General features: G+C 40.3%; 1 protein-coding gene across 2 annotated transcripts in view; it reads left to right on the top strand.

The window, feature by feature from the left end:
- Positions 1-16,245, top strand: part of PLEKHG1 (pleckstrin homology and RhoGEF domain containing G1) — a 219,003-nt gene that overhangs the window by 46,973 nt on the left and 155,785 nt on the right. For both annotated transcript variants that reach the window (XM_048225975.2, XM_057310972.1), the window contains one exon: positions 8,463-8,520. The gene's annotated coding sequence lies outside the window, so the exon portion shown is untranslated. Of the gene's footprint in view, positions 1-8,462; positions 8,521-16,245 lie in introns of those variants that run through there.

Below are 16,245 nucleotides of genomic sequence, written 5' to 3'. Positions count from 1 at the left end.
TATAGACGGTATTCCTTATAAAATTTTTCTGCTTAGAAATGTTCATCCAGGGGCGCCTGGGTAGCGCAGTCGTTAAGCGTCTGCCTTCGGCTCAGGGCGTGATCCCGGTGTTATGGGATCGAGTCCCACATCGGGCTCCTCCGCTGGGAGTCTGCTTCTTCCTCTCCCGCTCCCCCTGCTTGTGTTCCCTCTCTCGCTGGCTGTCTCTGTCACATAAATAAATAAAAAAATCTTAAAAAAAAAAAAAAAGAAATGTTCATCCATTTCCATGACTTCCTCCATTTTATTAAACACAGAATCGGCCAAATCTTACAACTTTCCTAGTCACCTCCCTGCTTCTTATTTACGTCTGGACTTGAAGATCTTTGGAAACTTTTGCCTTACCTATAGTATTCCTCCACTGATGTGTTACCAAGCCCCAAGTTTTAATTAAAATTGTATTACCTTGGACACCTGGGTGGCTCAGTCTGTTGGGCGTCTGCCTTCGGCCAGGGTCATGATCCCAGGATCCTGGGATTGAGTCCGGCGTCAGGCTCTCTGCTCGGTGGGGAGCCTGCTTCTCCTTCTCCCTCTGCCACTCCACCTGCTTGTGCTCTCTGTCTCTGTCAAATAAATAAATAAAATCTTTTTTAAAAAACTGTATTTTATGCTTTCAAGAGCACACTGTGTAACTGCAGCTGCCTCTGGGCTTTGATGTTAGCTAAATCTGTGACCCCATCCCCCCACCCCATCCCATTGACTGGAAGGTCTGCGAGGGTAAGGACCAAATCTATCCCTGTCCCTGTTGGATCGTCAGCACCTGTGCCTGGTACCCGGTTGGTACTCAGCTGTTGGATGCCTTCCGGGTACTTCAGGAGTAGCGTGGCTTGCTGGGGTGATAGGGAAGTAAGTTAGGAATGTGTTGATAGCTGGACAGTAACACTTATGATATAGCTACTATCCAATCTGTTCACTGATGTGCATCCCTCGGATGCCTGCTGTCTTGGGCAAAGTCTCAGTATCTCTCTTTGTAACCCTAGTGCCTTTCACCACACTTGAATGAAGGTCCTTCACTCAAGAATCATTCAGTACTTCACATTTTTGCCCAGTGTCACCTCCAACACTGAAAAATAAAACAAAATGATGGTGAAATTCCCCATTCTATTTGGGCAGCTTTCCTTATTAAGAGGTCCACTTTGCTGTAAGAATGAAAAAAAGAGAGGAACATAGGGGAAAATATGAGGAAGGGGTCACCTGCTGGAACTCCTAATTTCTGACTATTAGAATTAACAATCCTTTGGTAAGTAATTATGCCAACTGTTGGTCTCTTCCAAAACAAAGCAAAACAAAAACAAAAAGTGGCAAAATCTAAGGTCTGGGCCATCAAAATCTGGTATGCACAGTTGTTGTCTATCTGCTTTTGGTTTCTTTTTTAAAAAATTCACAGCCAACTTACCATGAAATATAGCTCAGAGTTGGAAAGTATCCAGTATCAGCCTACCATATCTTAATGATGTATAAGGAACTTTAATCAGTCCAACCCAATATTGGTGTGTGATCCTGTGGACCCCAGGAATTGATACAGACTAAAAACTGAACTTGTCTTGAAAGTTCAACTCACTTCTAAATTTTATTTATATGCGGCATGCAGTGCCTGATAAGACATGCAAACGTGATATATAACATCAGGGTTGAGTGAGTAGAACCTTCATTTTGACAAATTTTACCTGATGTATCTGTTAAAATGCCACTGAAAATATTCAACTTATTCAAATTCCTTGATGTGTATAGTTTTTCCAAGAACACATCTATTTTGCGATAGGAGAAGATTTTCTTGGAGACACTGTCCTTTACTCACTTTGTAACTCTGCACCTGGCAAATGTCAGGTACTTTCTACATAATTTAATCAAATTGTAGGTAAGGGTGGCATATTGACTGGTAAGGGAACCAACAAATTTTAGCTATTGTAATAGCTAATTTGTACCCCTTTTCCATAGTTTCCACTTCCAAATTCTAGGGTTTGGGTTTTTTTAAGTGGTTGAGACCCACTGTATTTTTTTCAAAGAAAGAAATGACCAATTAGACATGTCAAATTAGAAATAAAAATTGACTTGAGCTTGCAAGGAAAGCTATAGAATGCCTGTCTTTGGAGGTTTCTTTGAGAATAGAAATGTATGTTTGTATATAATAGATCCTAAATACTTGTTGAATACAGGAATAAAAACCAAGTCTGAGATATTTAAATAATTACCTACATGAATGAAAAATTCATGGATGGGTAAAAGATGTCAATTCTGGGGCGCCTGGGTGGCTCAGTCATTAAGCATCTGCCTTCGGCTCAGGGCATGATCCCAGGGTCCTGGGATCTAGCCCCACATCAGGCTCCTCCGCTGGGAGCCTGCTTCTTCCTCTCTCACTCCCCCTGCCTGTATTCCCTCTCTTGCTGGCTGTCTCTCTCTCTGTCCAATAAATAAATAAAATCTTAAAAAAAAAAAAAAAAAAGATGTCCGTTCTCCCCAATATAGGTCAAGCACAATCCCAATCAAAATCTGACAAGTTTTTGGTGGAACTTAGGTTGATTCTAAAATTTATATAGGACAAAGATCCAGAAATAGCCAAAAAGAATCCTGAAGAAAAAAACAGGTAGGATTTAGAGATGTTATTTATATTGTTATAAAGCCATAGTATTTTAGACATTGTGATTTTAGCAATAGAGGTAAACAATTAGACCAGTAAAACAGTAGTTCTGAAATGGGCCCTTGTTTATATAGAAACCTGATATGTGACAGAGCTGAACTTGAAATTAATGGAAAGAATAAATTAATAAATGATACTGGGGTAATAGGTTATCCTTACGGAAACAAATGGAAATAGGTCCCTGCCTCACAGCATGCGTAGTAATTTCAAATGGATCAAGGACTTAAATGTGAAATACATCATTTTAACGTTTTGTTGAAAATATGATAGAATACCTTCATATGCTTGGGGTAGCAAAAAAAGACACAAAAATCATTACACCGTAAAGAGATACATATTGGATCATCATATTTAAGAACTTCTGTTTGTCAAGCAAGAGACTGAAGATAAACCATGATCCAAATGGGTTTATATATTGGGGAATATATAAAAAGCTCCAATAAATTCATTAGAAAAAAATAATCCTATAGTAAAATGGGCAAAATGTATGAACAAGTTTTTCACAGTGAAGGGAACATGAATGGCCAACATACATATGAAAATATGTTTAGCGGCATTAGTAATTGGGAAAATACAATTTTAAACCACAAAAATATCATTTCCTACCCAGAATAGCTATAATTAAAATATAGTATCAGATGTCGGCCATAATATGGAACAAAGTGAACGCTCATATACTGTGGGCAGAGTGTAAATTGGTACAATTACTCTGGGAAAAAAATTTGGCATTACCCAGTAATGTTCGTGTGTATGATAAATATCCCAGCAGTTCCAATTCAGATAAATACAAGGTAGAAATATGAAATCAAGGACCAATCCAACTTTACGTATAATAGGAAGGAAAAAATGGAAATAGTGTGAAGTTCCAACAGTAGAGAATATAAATACGCCACAAAATAGCCAATGAAATGCAAGGAAATACTGTCTGTCAGTGCAAACAATTGCACAGCATAGTTAGCAAAGTAACATGGAGGAATCTCACAACCTAACATTGAATGGGAGAAAGCCTGGATGGCTGCAGTATCTCTGGCCTCTAAATCCCCTCTCGTTTGTGGCTGGTAAGGACAGTAAAAAGTCTGTTTTGCTGGTATATTTAATAAAATACCCCGGATTAGGTCTCATTGACCCTGGTTGGTCTACTTGGGCCATGTTCTATTCATGAACCAATCACAGTAATCAGGGGGATGAGACATGATGAACAGCTTCACCTAATTAATGTCATTCAGAGCGCAGGAGCTGGGAGGAGGGTGGAGGAGAGGAAAACGTGACTGTGGTTGCTACAAGGAGGGTAGATAGATGTTGGGCTTCTGAAACCAGCAGATGATATCACTCCACCCACTTTCAGCAACCAGTATAAGAAGGTTTGAATTGCACTAGCTGTTGTTACTGGCTTATGGTCTATGAAGGATAGGAGGTGGCTCAAGGCAGGGCAGGTAGAAGTAAGAAGAGGGTTTTGTGTTGCATGGACCTAGAGTCAGAAGTTACCTCGCCTTCTCAAACCAGAATGGGCAGATGTGGAGTGGTACTCCAGGGAGGTAGGTCTGGGGCAGAAGCAGAACTCTAGTCCAAATGCAAAGATTCCCTTTGGATTTACGTGTTCTAATTGTGTATCGCCTCAGAAATACTTTGTTTTTGTCCATTTGACCATTTGTGTTACCGATTTAAAGACTACTTTCTAGGGAGAGGGAGGGGGTAAAAAAAAAAAGAATACTTTCTGGATACTTACGGGAGGAACTTTGGAAGATTTGCCCTTTGTTGGCATAATTATTATTAACTACATTATGGTCTACACTGGTCTAAAGTCTTATGATTTCTGGTAGCCCCTTAGTGTATCTCCACCCTTACTTTGTTTCTTCTGTGAAGTTCATGTATTTCACTGAAGAAATAAAGATAAGAAATGTGCTTATGTACAGATCTCTGGGGCTCCTGTATTTCAGATAGTTGACATTTTAGGGGAAATGTTTATGCTTTGGGTCTCGCAAAGTTATTATCATGAGTACAAGTGTTTTATCAGATATGACTTTAAATTGTGCCTTGTTTAAGCCACGCCTACTCAGACCATTAAAAGCTGCTTTTGCTAGTCACTGGGTATCACGGTTCTGCAAAGCTAACAGGCCTTTTATTGTGTCCTCCATATAAAGAGCGAAGTTGGTCCCTTTTGTGTATAATTTTTGTTCACATTCATTCTGATTAACTAGAATTGATCATGTAGTTGTTGTCAGGGCATTCAGCTTTAGTCTCCTCGCGCTGTTTAACATTAAAGGTAAACTTATTTTAGACACTATAGCTAAAAGGACATGGTGACATATTTTGGACTTGTGCCTCCTTTTCATAAGACCAATCCTGACATTTTATTTATTTTTATTCTTAAACTCACATTACTTGTATTTTGCCTATATAACTTATTTTAAACACCACCTTGGTGTGTTCCAGAAGTTTAGCATTGTTCTTTGGCCAAAAGCAATAAAACGTGACCTGTTTAGCACGATTCAGTGATGTGCAATCAGCATTTTCTTTTCACAAATATAACATCAGTGGCTATTTATAACCCTTCCCCAACCTTTAAAAGTGCAACGATGTGTTTTAGGGTTTTTTTTAAAATATCAAATTCTATCTGTTTCTAATGCCCTGAGTGGGTTTTGCACTTAAGGCCGGATAATCAAATATTCATAATGTGTTTTTTTCTAGAAATCCCATCTTGAATTTATAGAATAGCCTCTGAGGTCCGCAAGTATTCACCTATAAATAAGCATCTCTGATTGTAAAAGTCCCTTGCTGTTCTCATATTCTTATACGAGCAGTTTACCATCTCAGACTAAAACTATAAATACATTGGTTTACCTCATATTGAATTTCCTGTCTAAGTACTGCTTTTTTTTCCTTTTCTAAAAAAGCATATTTGTGCTTTTCATCATTTCTCATGAGGAAACCATTGTCCTAAAGATTTCCTTAAATGTGCTCTATGTAGATTCTTTACTGTAAGCATCATGTTTCTGACTCTGATCTATTTTCAGACTGTCTCCATTTTCATTTATTTGCGACTGGTCATTGCTGCAAATGAACAACAACAACAACAAAAACCATTGCTTTTTATGTACTGTGCTTCAAATAATCTTATGGTATCTTCTCTATTTCTGCTGGGCTTCTTTTAGATCTTTCTCTTGACTTTTCTGAGTATTCAACCTTGTCACCTGCTGATGGGGGTCATTTGACCTAGTCACTTCCTTTAATATCGCACTGTGAGCATATTTTATGATCGACTTTTTAATAAAAATGTTGTTTGCTGTGTTGGGATTTTTTAAAAAGATTTATTTATTTCAGAGAGAAAGTGAGCATGCGAGGGGGGAGGGGCAGAGGGAGAGGGAGAGAGAACCTCAAGCAGACTCCATGCTGAGCGCAGAGCCCAACTCCAGGCTCAGTCCCACAACCATGAGATCATGACCCGAGCCAAAACCAAGAGTCGGACACTTCACCTGCTGCCACCCAGCACTGCTGTTGTTTTTAGATCTTTTCAAAAATCACGGTCAGTGATCTTTCAATTTCTAGGTTACCGAGAGGTTATCAGATAGAGGTGCTGAGCTTAATCCTGTTGTTTTAGCATCTTTGAACATAGGAATATGTGTTGATCTCTTGTGACCCACTGAAAGAACACAAGAGAGCTAATTATATAACATTTCCAGAATAAGCCCAATTTATATCATTGTGTCATGATTTTAATATACTAGAAATTGAGTTTTCTGAGCACCTTATTTCGTATTCTTCTGCCTTATTTATCTAAGCTAAACAAGCCTCTTCTCTCTTTGTGTCTTGTCAGGTTTGCTTATCAGGCTTGTACTAGTTTCTTCAAACAAACTGGGGAGCCTCATCTGTTCTATATCCTAGAGCTTTTTATGTAGTTTGGGAATCATTTAATCCTTGCACTAATCCCTATTTATTAGTTCTGTAGCTTTTATAGTTCCGGTTCAGTTGTAATAATTAAATACCATCTGAGAAACTGTTTCTATTGAGATGTTAAGGTAGTCACAAGGATATTTTTACATAACACTCAGTTTTTAATCTCTTCCATATTTGAGGTATATTCCTTTAGTAATTCTATTTTCATGTTGGATTTTAAGACTCGATTTGCCTGAAAGCTGTCTGTGGGGTATTTCATTCTGTAATGCCTCAGTGACTGCTTTTTAAATATCTACATCACAAATTCCTGCTTTTATTTTTATTTCTGCCTTTCCTATATTTATCATGTTTTCAAACTTAACTAAGCTTAGATACGTATTTCACTTCTTTATTCTCTCCAATTTAAAACAAAACAACAGTTACTAGTGCCACAGTAAAATACATTTTTTATCCCTCATATACAAAATATAATTAGCTCACTTTCACTATCTACCCCTACTCATTTCTCCACTTTTTATAACATGATCTAAGACTTCAGACTTAGATGGAGCTAATTATTATAGTAAAGTTTTTTTAAAATAATTTTTCAAAACTTTTTATAAAGTTTTCACTCTATTTGGACTCTTCTTAGAATAATTAGCATACCTCACTCCTTGTTTACCTGCTTGTAACACTTTCCACCAGTGCTACTATGTGACTACTTTTTCTCCTAACTTTTTATTTTGATTCATCCCTCAATCAACTGGAATATTTTTAAGTTTTTATCTTGATGATATGCAGCTGATACATTTCTAAGCACATTTGGTGTTTCCTTTAAAACTCTACAAACATGGAAATATCTGTGGCTCCTTCTTTTTAAAAAGAGTGACCAGGGTATTAAGGAGGGCAAGTATTGCATGGTGCACTGGGTGTTATGTGCAAGTAATGAATCATGGAACTTTACATCAAAAACTAGGGATGTACTGTATGGTGACTAACATAATATAATAATTTAAAAAATATTATTAGTAAAAAAATTAAAAATAAAAAATAAAAAGAGTGACCAGAAAAAAAGCCACCTCAAATTTTATCAGATGTAGTCACCCCTGTGGACTTCCACCCCCACCCCAACTACTTTGCAAAGATAGAAAGGGGCGGAATTATGGGATATACCATGCAGAAGAATCAGGGATAGAGTGGCCATGACCTTAGAAAGTTGTTCATCCAATGGACGACTTGGGCTTCAGGGAGAGGGATAGTGTGGTTGAGACTGAGTAGAAGCACCCACTCTCCTCCTGCTTTCATTGCCCCTCCAGGAAGGAGAAATTCTTCCTGGCTTCCGGGAGGTCATTGAACTTAGTTTTTTTGTTTTGTTTTGTTTTGTTTTTTGTTTTTGAGAGAGAGAGAGAGAGCAAGAGAGCACAAGCACAGGGGGAGGGGCAAAGGGAGAGAGAGAGAATCCCAAGCAGGCTCCATGCTTATTGCTGAGCCCGAAGCAGGGCTCAATCCCATGACCCTGAGACCATGACCCAAGCCAGAATCAAGAGTTGGACACTCAACTGACTGAGCCATCTCAACACCCCACAGTCATTGGTCTTAGTTTTTAGTGCTATCGGAAGTTCACATCTTTTTTTGAACTTTGTGTGGATTTTGAGGGAAAGGGAAAATCAGTAACTTTCCTAGTACCACATCCTGTAAGTTTTTGTTTTTTAATTAAATTGTTATGATTATTGTTATGGGTCTATTACAGACCAGTAGCATAGATGTGGCATTTTCCTCAGAAAATGCTGACCTTTTTGCAGCCAGTGTTCCTTTTGCCACTTAGAATTAGCCCTGATATGTTATCCATGTTCCACTGAAATATTCCGGAAAAGTAATAAGAAACAAGTTAATTTTTGTGTTTCTACTGCAGGTGAAGACGGACCTTGGGAGTCTTGAGTGCAGACACTGGAAAGGCTTCAACTATAAAAGTGAGCTATTTTCTTTTTTTGTCACTTGAATATGAAACATGTTAAAAGATTAATATATTCATAATTTAGGCTTGTTAGGTATTTTTGTGGAGTGAGGGCAAAATTTTTCTTACTTTTAACTATTTTGCGAGCCAGAATAGCAAATATGGTAACCACAGGATGAAATATAAAAGAAAACGTATACTTCAAGTATATATATATATATATATATATATATATATATATATATATATATATATAAATAAATAAATAAAGTCAGGAAGAGTAAGCCACAGTGTGACCCAATTTGGAGTCATTTATTCCCAGTGGCCTTCAGCTATTCATGAGTTGGTCTTTAGGTAATATTTTAAATACTTTTGATCAGCGGGGAAAGTTCTTGTCCTTTTAACTTCTAGTTTTTCTTCAAGATTTAAAGTCTCAATCTAATTTTGTGGTGGTGGTATTTGAAAAGCCACAGTGAGTGATAAAAGGCAAAGGAAGGAAGGGACATGCCTTTTTTTTTTTTTTTTTTAGGTCGAGGCAATTGTTTTACTTTGCTTCTTTCCTAAGTACTTGATCATTCTCTGACCACATGATAAGCTATTGGTCAAGATGCGGAATGTTGAGCTACTGTTGCTCGATGATGTATCAAATGCTTACTAGAACCATAGGAATAGGTCAAGAAACTCAGTCTGCTAAGCATAGCATTATCATTTTTTACTCATAAGTTTATACTTTAAATTTTATACCAGGCCTTCTTTTTCTAACCAAATAGACAAACAAACAAAAAGAAAATTCAAAGCAAAAGTGCAGCAGTGGGTTGGAGTTTTGTTGCCTTTAACTAGCAAAATATTAATGCTTTATTGGAATCATAAATATTTGATACACTGCATTATTGTTCTTGAAGTACTCAAAGTTATTACAAGGACAAATGGTATTTTAATGGAGTAAAGATGACTTTGCTGTGTCAGAGTTCAGAATTCATCAGTGTTTTGTTAACTGGTAAAAACAGTGGTTTTCTTGGTGCAGATCTTCATTGCTGGCAATAAAGTTCCAGAAGTTCTTTTGCCTAACTTACGATAGAATGCTGAGTAGCTTAAAAATCAAGAACCTACAGGTACCTGGGTAGCTCATTAGGTTAATCATCCGACTCTTGACTTCTGATCTCAGGGGTGTGAGTTCAAGCCCTGCATTGGGCTCCATGCTGGGGTTGGAACCTATTTTTTTAAAAAAAAATCAAGAGCCTGTGGTCCAGAGCTGACTCACTCATTGGGAACAGTGCCCAGGACCCATGATATTTTTAAAGGCTCATGAAAATGTTTAATTTTAATTTCCTTTAAAAGCAGGGGGTAAGTGAATATGATAGTGGCTATATGGTAATGAAGCTCAGGCTGGATGGTGTTTTTCTTTATAACAATGCAGTCAGAAAATACAATTTTTGGTCTTTTTTTTGATGGAGGAAGGGCTCAGAGTGCCCACAAAAGTCTGAGTCACAGCCACGCACTCTCTACATATGTGAGATTCAGTCATTTGAATGCTTTTTTTTTCTTTTTTGGAAGAGCAGTAATTATTAATTTTTAGAAATGATTGTCTTCTCTCTGAATGAGTCCATAGCCTTGTCTGCTTATCAGAGAGAGACACCATTCTAGCTACAAAGAAAGAAGTGGCATGTTGGTAGGTTGAGTAGCTGTGATTATTTGCACTGTTTTTCTAGGTTAAAATAAATAATTTTTCCCTCGAGAGTTCCATTGATATTCTGTTTGCTTTGTAATATGATAAGGAAAAGTAAGGGAAGGGAAAGCAAGACTTGACTCAAGATTCTTTGGTCCATTTCAGACGAGTGTTTTTGCCCAGGGGGCGTGTGCTTATGAGAACAGTGGCTCACCCCGCCTCCTTGCTGCCGTGGGGTCTAGAATTTTAGTTCTTCCCTAGTTGCTGATCTCTATTACTGAGTATACAACATTTTCAATTACCATGACTGATCTGGTTTTGTTTGTGTCTGAAGCCATGATCTGGTTTTGAAGAAAATATTTGTGTTAGTCTTCAGCTGTACTGACTATATAAATTGTGTCCAGAGTATCTTCTGAAAGTCACTTGTTGGTTTAAAGTAAGTGTGTTGCCTGTCTGAAGAACTTTTTTCAAAATAGGTACTCACTCAAAGATAAGCTTCCCGAGAGCTAGGATCTTTGTCTGTTTTGCTTGTTGCTATATACTCGAGAAAAAGCCAGACGTATGAGAGAAGCTCAAATATTTGCTCAAAGAATGAATGAGCTAATGTCCTCCTTTAGAAAAGCCTCGTTGTACCTCAGAAGTGTTCTGAAATTGCTTTGGGTGTATACGTGAGCTGCTAACCCTCCACTCCTCAGACTAGCAAGTGTCTGGGCATATACACAAAAGTGTACCTAGCACGTTAATATAAAATTGTGATCTACCAGACCGTTACCCACTAACTGGAGGTAAGAGCTGTCCTCTCTAGATTAACAAGCTAGTATATGCCATTGGACACCACTTAGTCACATTAAGCTAAGCAAGCAAGAGAATTCTAGAGAACGGTGCCCCTCTCCCCAGCTATTGAAAACGTAAGTCTAGGATTATAAACAGAAGAAATCAACTGACTTTTATTAATAGTACTTGGTTAGGTGGAACTGGTTTACCGAAAAATCAGAGGAGTGTCGGTCTATTTCACATGGTTTGTTGACTGCAGGGGAACTAGAATGCATGATTTTTCTGTTGATGTGACATGTGTGCGTGTGTGTGAGAAAGAGAGATTCAGCTTCAAGACTACATTTTAAAGTCAACCCCCCCAATATATGCATATCACACACCCAGATGTACGTAACTTTTTTCAGAGTAAACTTGCCTCTGCATTTTATTCTCTGCGCCTTCTTGCCCAGGGTTTCACCTGCCCTCTGACAGAAGTGTGTTGGGGCAGAGCTGCTGTGACGAGTGCACAGTATAGAGCTGCCCAAAAAGCAGAAAGATGCCAAGTGAATGTCCCAAGGCACGCGCCAAGGCACTGGGGGGCTCCAGTGTCCTGATCGTTACTGTTCTTGCAAACAGTTTCCAAGCCCCTTACACTGTCAAGTGGGGGCACAGGATAGTGGGATGGTTTTTGGTGGAGATCTTGCCTGCCAGCTTTGCCATTACCAAGCACTGCTGTGAGGGTGCCTTCGGGACCAGCAGTCTGGCCGTGCTCTTCCCTGGTGGGCGAGCATCTCCCCTGGCCGGCATCCCCATCAGGGCACTCACCCTGCCCTTATGGGAGCCATTGCGGGAGGTACACACATGGAGCCCAGGTCAGCAGCTGCTTCTGTGGTACCCCAAAAGTGTCTAGTCTTGAAGCTGAAGGCTTTGTGGGTTGAAATATCGGGGCTTATTACCCCTAGGACTTACGAACAGTACAATGTAGGCACACTCGGGGACAGATCGGCTCTGCATAGCCCTTCCGTGTCCGGCCTGTGTCCTTGCCACTGTGTTCCCAGGGCCGGGTGTCTTACTCGGGGCTCACAGATTTGTCGGAAGGCAGCTGATAGAAGGCTCATCAGCGGCTGCAGTATAAATGATTTCACATCGTGGATAGCGAGCTTGCTGTCTTGAGCTAGACACTGCTAATAACATGACCACCCAGCGCAACTCTGGGCCCAGTGCTAGACGACTGGGGCTCAGTGCGGTATGGGGATCTTTAAAAAGTCATTGAGATGCTTTCCTTCCGTTTCTGCCATTGCAGAATCCCCTGAATCAGTGTCATGAAAATGATTTTTTAATGTATAATCGAAGATTAAAGGTGTTATAACTAAATATAGCACAAAATTACAGCACTCAGAAAGCTGTACCAATTTGACTCTGCCCACAGAGTGGACATCTCCCCCCCATTAAAAGAATATCTTCTATTAAAGGATTCTTGAGACTAACCAAACCGTACACTTAAAAATGGCCAAGAGGGCAAATTGTATGTTACATGTATTTTACCACAATCAAAAATTTAAAATTATTTTTAAAAAGTATCTCCAGAAGTTTTCATAGCTTACACTGGTGTAGAGATCAGACATCCTTTGAGGGGTGAAGGGAGGGTGGAGGAGGAGGACTACTTCATTGTAGATCTTTGATTAGAGATGGTGAAAGGTATGAAAGGGTCCCCAACCATTGTTGAGAGAAAAAAAAAAAAGATATTAGTTTAAAAAAAAAGGATTTGTTTTCTCATGAAAGGATGACCTTTGGAATGAAGAACTAGTTCCTATTCCTGGCATTGAGCATTAGGGGATTCTCAGGACAGAATGACCTCGACTTTGTAGAATTATGGGAATAGGTTCCTGTCAAAAACTAGGAGGGGGGTGGGAGGCTTCCTGGTCAAGTAAGTTTGGGATTTAAGCAACGCTTATGAGTTCCTTTTTCTGCAGAGCCCTTACCAGGCTGCTCTGAATTGTCTGTCTTCAACGAGGCACTGCTACAGGCAGACTTTCTCAAACGTACTGAAGCTGGAAGGTCTCCCCACAGCCCCCGCCTGTCCTTGTGGCTTTTTAATCTATTAATTATGTTGTTCTGTGGAAGGTCGTTTGGTAAATACAGATGTAAGGTAAAGTATGGGACACAAACACAGAAATCAGTTGTAGGAAGTAATAGAGATGTGGGACCCCCTGGGAGGCTCAGTCAGTTAAGCATCTGCCTTCAGCTCAGGTCATGATCTCAGGGACCTGGGATCGAGCCCTGCCTTGGGCCCCTTGTGCATCGGGGAGTCTGCTTCTCCTTCTGCCTGCTGCTCCCCCTGTTTGTGCTCACTTCCTTTCTCTCTCTCTGACAAATAAATAAAATCTTAAAAAAAAAAAAAAAAGAAAGAAAGAAATACAGATGAACTGAAGCCATAACTGTGACCTGTCCCTGTGGGAGGAGCTAGGAGAGCGGCCATTTCTAGAGCACAGAGCCCTGTACCACAGCTCTGTACCCTCCATCTGCATACCCGGTAACGGAGCCAGGCCTTGGGTGTACTCGTTAGGGGTCCCTCCTCACCTTTTGCTCTCCCCTCAGAGTGACCTGAAGGTTCCATGCGTAAAACTCGTGGGGCATCTTGAAGCATTTAGCTAAACCACTGGCCCAAGGTTCAGCAAAGATGACATTCGGTGATCTGAAATTCTAACGTGGAAGAACGTTTCCTTAGATCTTTCACTATTAAACCACCGCCAATCTAATAACATTTGATAGATCCTGATGGACTCCTTACGTAACACATGATTGGAAGTAGCATACAAGGACTCAGCCGAAGTTGTAAGTGATACGCTTGAAAGTGACATGTGTAGGGGGATCAGTTCAGAAATGAGCGCCCCCTTCGTCTGAAGCGCTAAGCATGAGGCACTGAGCACTGTGAGGGGCGCCAAGGCAAGAAGGCAAGGCCTCTGCCCGTGGCGAAGTCAGAGAGTGAGGCAGAGAAGGTAAGATGCGTCTCACAAGCAACCTTTCTGTGAAGCAGCGTGTGATAAAAGGTGGTATCAGGAACGTATGATACCACAGAGGTTAGAAATGTGATCTGGAGAGATGTACCTCCCCCAGAAAACATTCACTTGCGTACGTTCTGTGCCTTGAAAACGACGCTCGTTTTTTGTTGGCTGGGTAGGAAGTTATTAATTAAAACAAAATTGTTTTAGTTGTTATTCAGGTCATCAATATCCTCACTTTACCTTTTTCCTACTTGACCTGTCATTTTCCCAGAGAGCTTTATAGAGTTCTCACTACTATGTTAGTGGGTTGTCGGTGTTTCCTGTTAATTCTGTTTTTCCTTTATATGTTTCAAAGCTGTGTTACATTACGGTTCCTCAGTTATTTACTTGTTATACAGTTACGCAGGTCACTGGTGTATTTTAGGAAGCAGTTAGACTATCAGATCCCCATGAAGCATGGGGCCCCAGAGGATTATGGGAGGTTTCGTGTTCTTCACATCTGCCGCTGACGATGAGCCACAGCTAGGCCTGCCAGGGGCTTGCCCGGGGACCATCTAATAGGCACGAAAAAGCTGTCACGTAAAATGTCAAAAGAACCACATGCACCCAGGGCTGCCAGATCTGCTTTCAGCAGTTGTAGATAATGAATCCAGTGTCTGGAACAGACCGCTAGTTTTAATATTCGAGAACTTTGTAGAAGCACTGGGCCGGATTCACCACGCGTAAGAAGTCAGTAAAACAGAATTAGCCCCCATGACTGGGGGGAATCAAGGCCCACCTTCCTGGGGAGCATCATGCTGCCCACATCACCTCCAGCCCAGCCTCGGCCCCTTCCTTCCCGTCTCACGGCAGGCCCCAGCCATCTCTACGGCAGCGGCCTTTTCCAAGACATACGCGCTTTTAGCAATGTGTGTTTTATTGCCTTTCCTGCCATGGCTTTTCTACGCCGTCAGGAAAGCCTGTTCTGGAGAAAGATTACATTCATGATAAAGACGTTTGAAAGTGAAGTTGGGTATCAAAGCAATACATGGAGTTGCAATTGATTGTAAGTCCTGCATGAAGTATTTTCTTTTAATATTCTTTGTCTCAGAAAAAAAATGGGGTCTGGTTTCTTAAAATGTTGTAACTTCATATATATTCCTTTGCTTTCTAAAGCATGGTCATTCAAAGAAAAACAGAGCTGAGCAAGTTCACAGGTCCTCAGAAATGGAATATTGGAGCCGCCAGACTCTTAGGCAAATGACGGGCGAGTCCTATTTCCTGGTTTCCCTGTTCTTCCTAAGCCCTCTGCCTTAGTTCTAACTCTTCTCTGGGTGTTTTCAATTGGGGATCTCCCAGTCACCTTCCTAAAACTAACTCCTAACTCCTGTTTGAGGAAATAAAGATAGTTTTGTGCAGGCTTTTCATTTTAAATGCATGTTCAACGCTTCTTTCCCTCCTTCTCCCCACTCCCCACCCCAAGCCCCAATATCTTTTGTCACCAAATCTCACTAAATTTACCTCACCATCTGTTCCATCCTTTCTTTTCCATTTCCACAGCCTTCGTACAGGAAAAAACTGAACACTTGAGCACTACCACACGCAACACATAGCAGCTGACCCTTGAACAGGACGGGTTTGAACCGCATGGGTCCGCTAACACGTGGATTTTTTTCAATAAGTACAGTACAGCACTGTAAATATATTTGCCTTATGGTTATCTTAATAAGATTTTCTTTTTTTTTTTTTTTTTTAAGATTTTATTTATTTATTTGACAGAGATAGAGACAGCCAGCGAGAGAGGGAACACAAGCAGGGGGAGTGGGAGAGGAAGAAGCAGGCTCACAACAGAGGAGCCTGATGTGGGGCTCGATCCCGTAACGCCGGGATCACGCCCTGAGCCGAAGGCAGACGCTTAACCGCTGTGCCACCCAGGCGCCCCTTAATAAGATTTTCTTTTCTCTAGCTTAGTTTATTGTAAGAATAGGGTACCCTTTTAGCTCCTTCAGTGCCTCATGCACCCTGTAATCCATGCTCCCATGATTGGGTTAAAGAGCCTGAAAAAGACTTTATTTTAAGAATACAGTATATAATTCATGTACAAAATACGTGTTAATTGACTGTTTATGTTATTCTTAAGGCTTCTGGGCAATAGTAGTCCATTGGTAGTTAAGTTTTGGGGGGAGTCGAAAGTTATAAGCTGGCATGGGGGGTGGTCAGTGCCCTTAACACCCACGTTGTTCAAAAGTCAACTGCATATACTTTTCCTTAATTCTTTTAGCCTTGTGCAAGTTATTATCATGAATTGGATTTCACGTTTTAGGAGACTGAAGCTCTC

The sequence above is a fragment of the Ursus arctos genome, unplaced genomic scaffold (assembly GCF_023065955.2).
Source record: "Ursus arctos isolate Adak ecotype North America unplaced genomic scaffold, UrsArc2.0 scaffold_13, whole genome shotgun sequence".
In the NCBI taxonomy this organism is placed as follows: Eukaryota; Metazoa; Chordata; class Mammalia; order Carnivora; family Ursidae; genus Ursus; species Ursus arctos.
The sequence above is the reverse complement of the archived record's forward strand: the minus strand, read 5'-3'. Positions and strand labels throughout refer to the sequence as shown.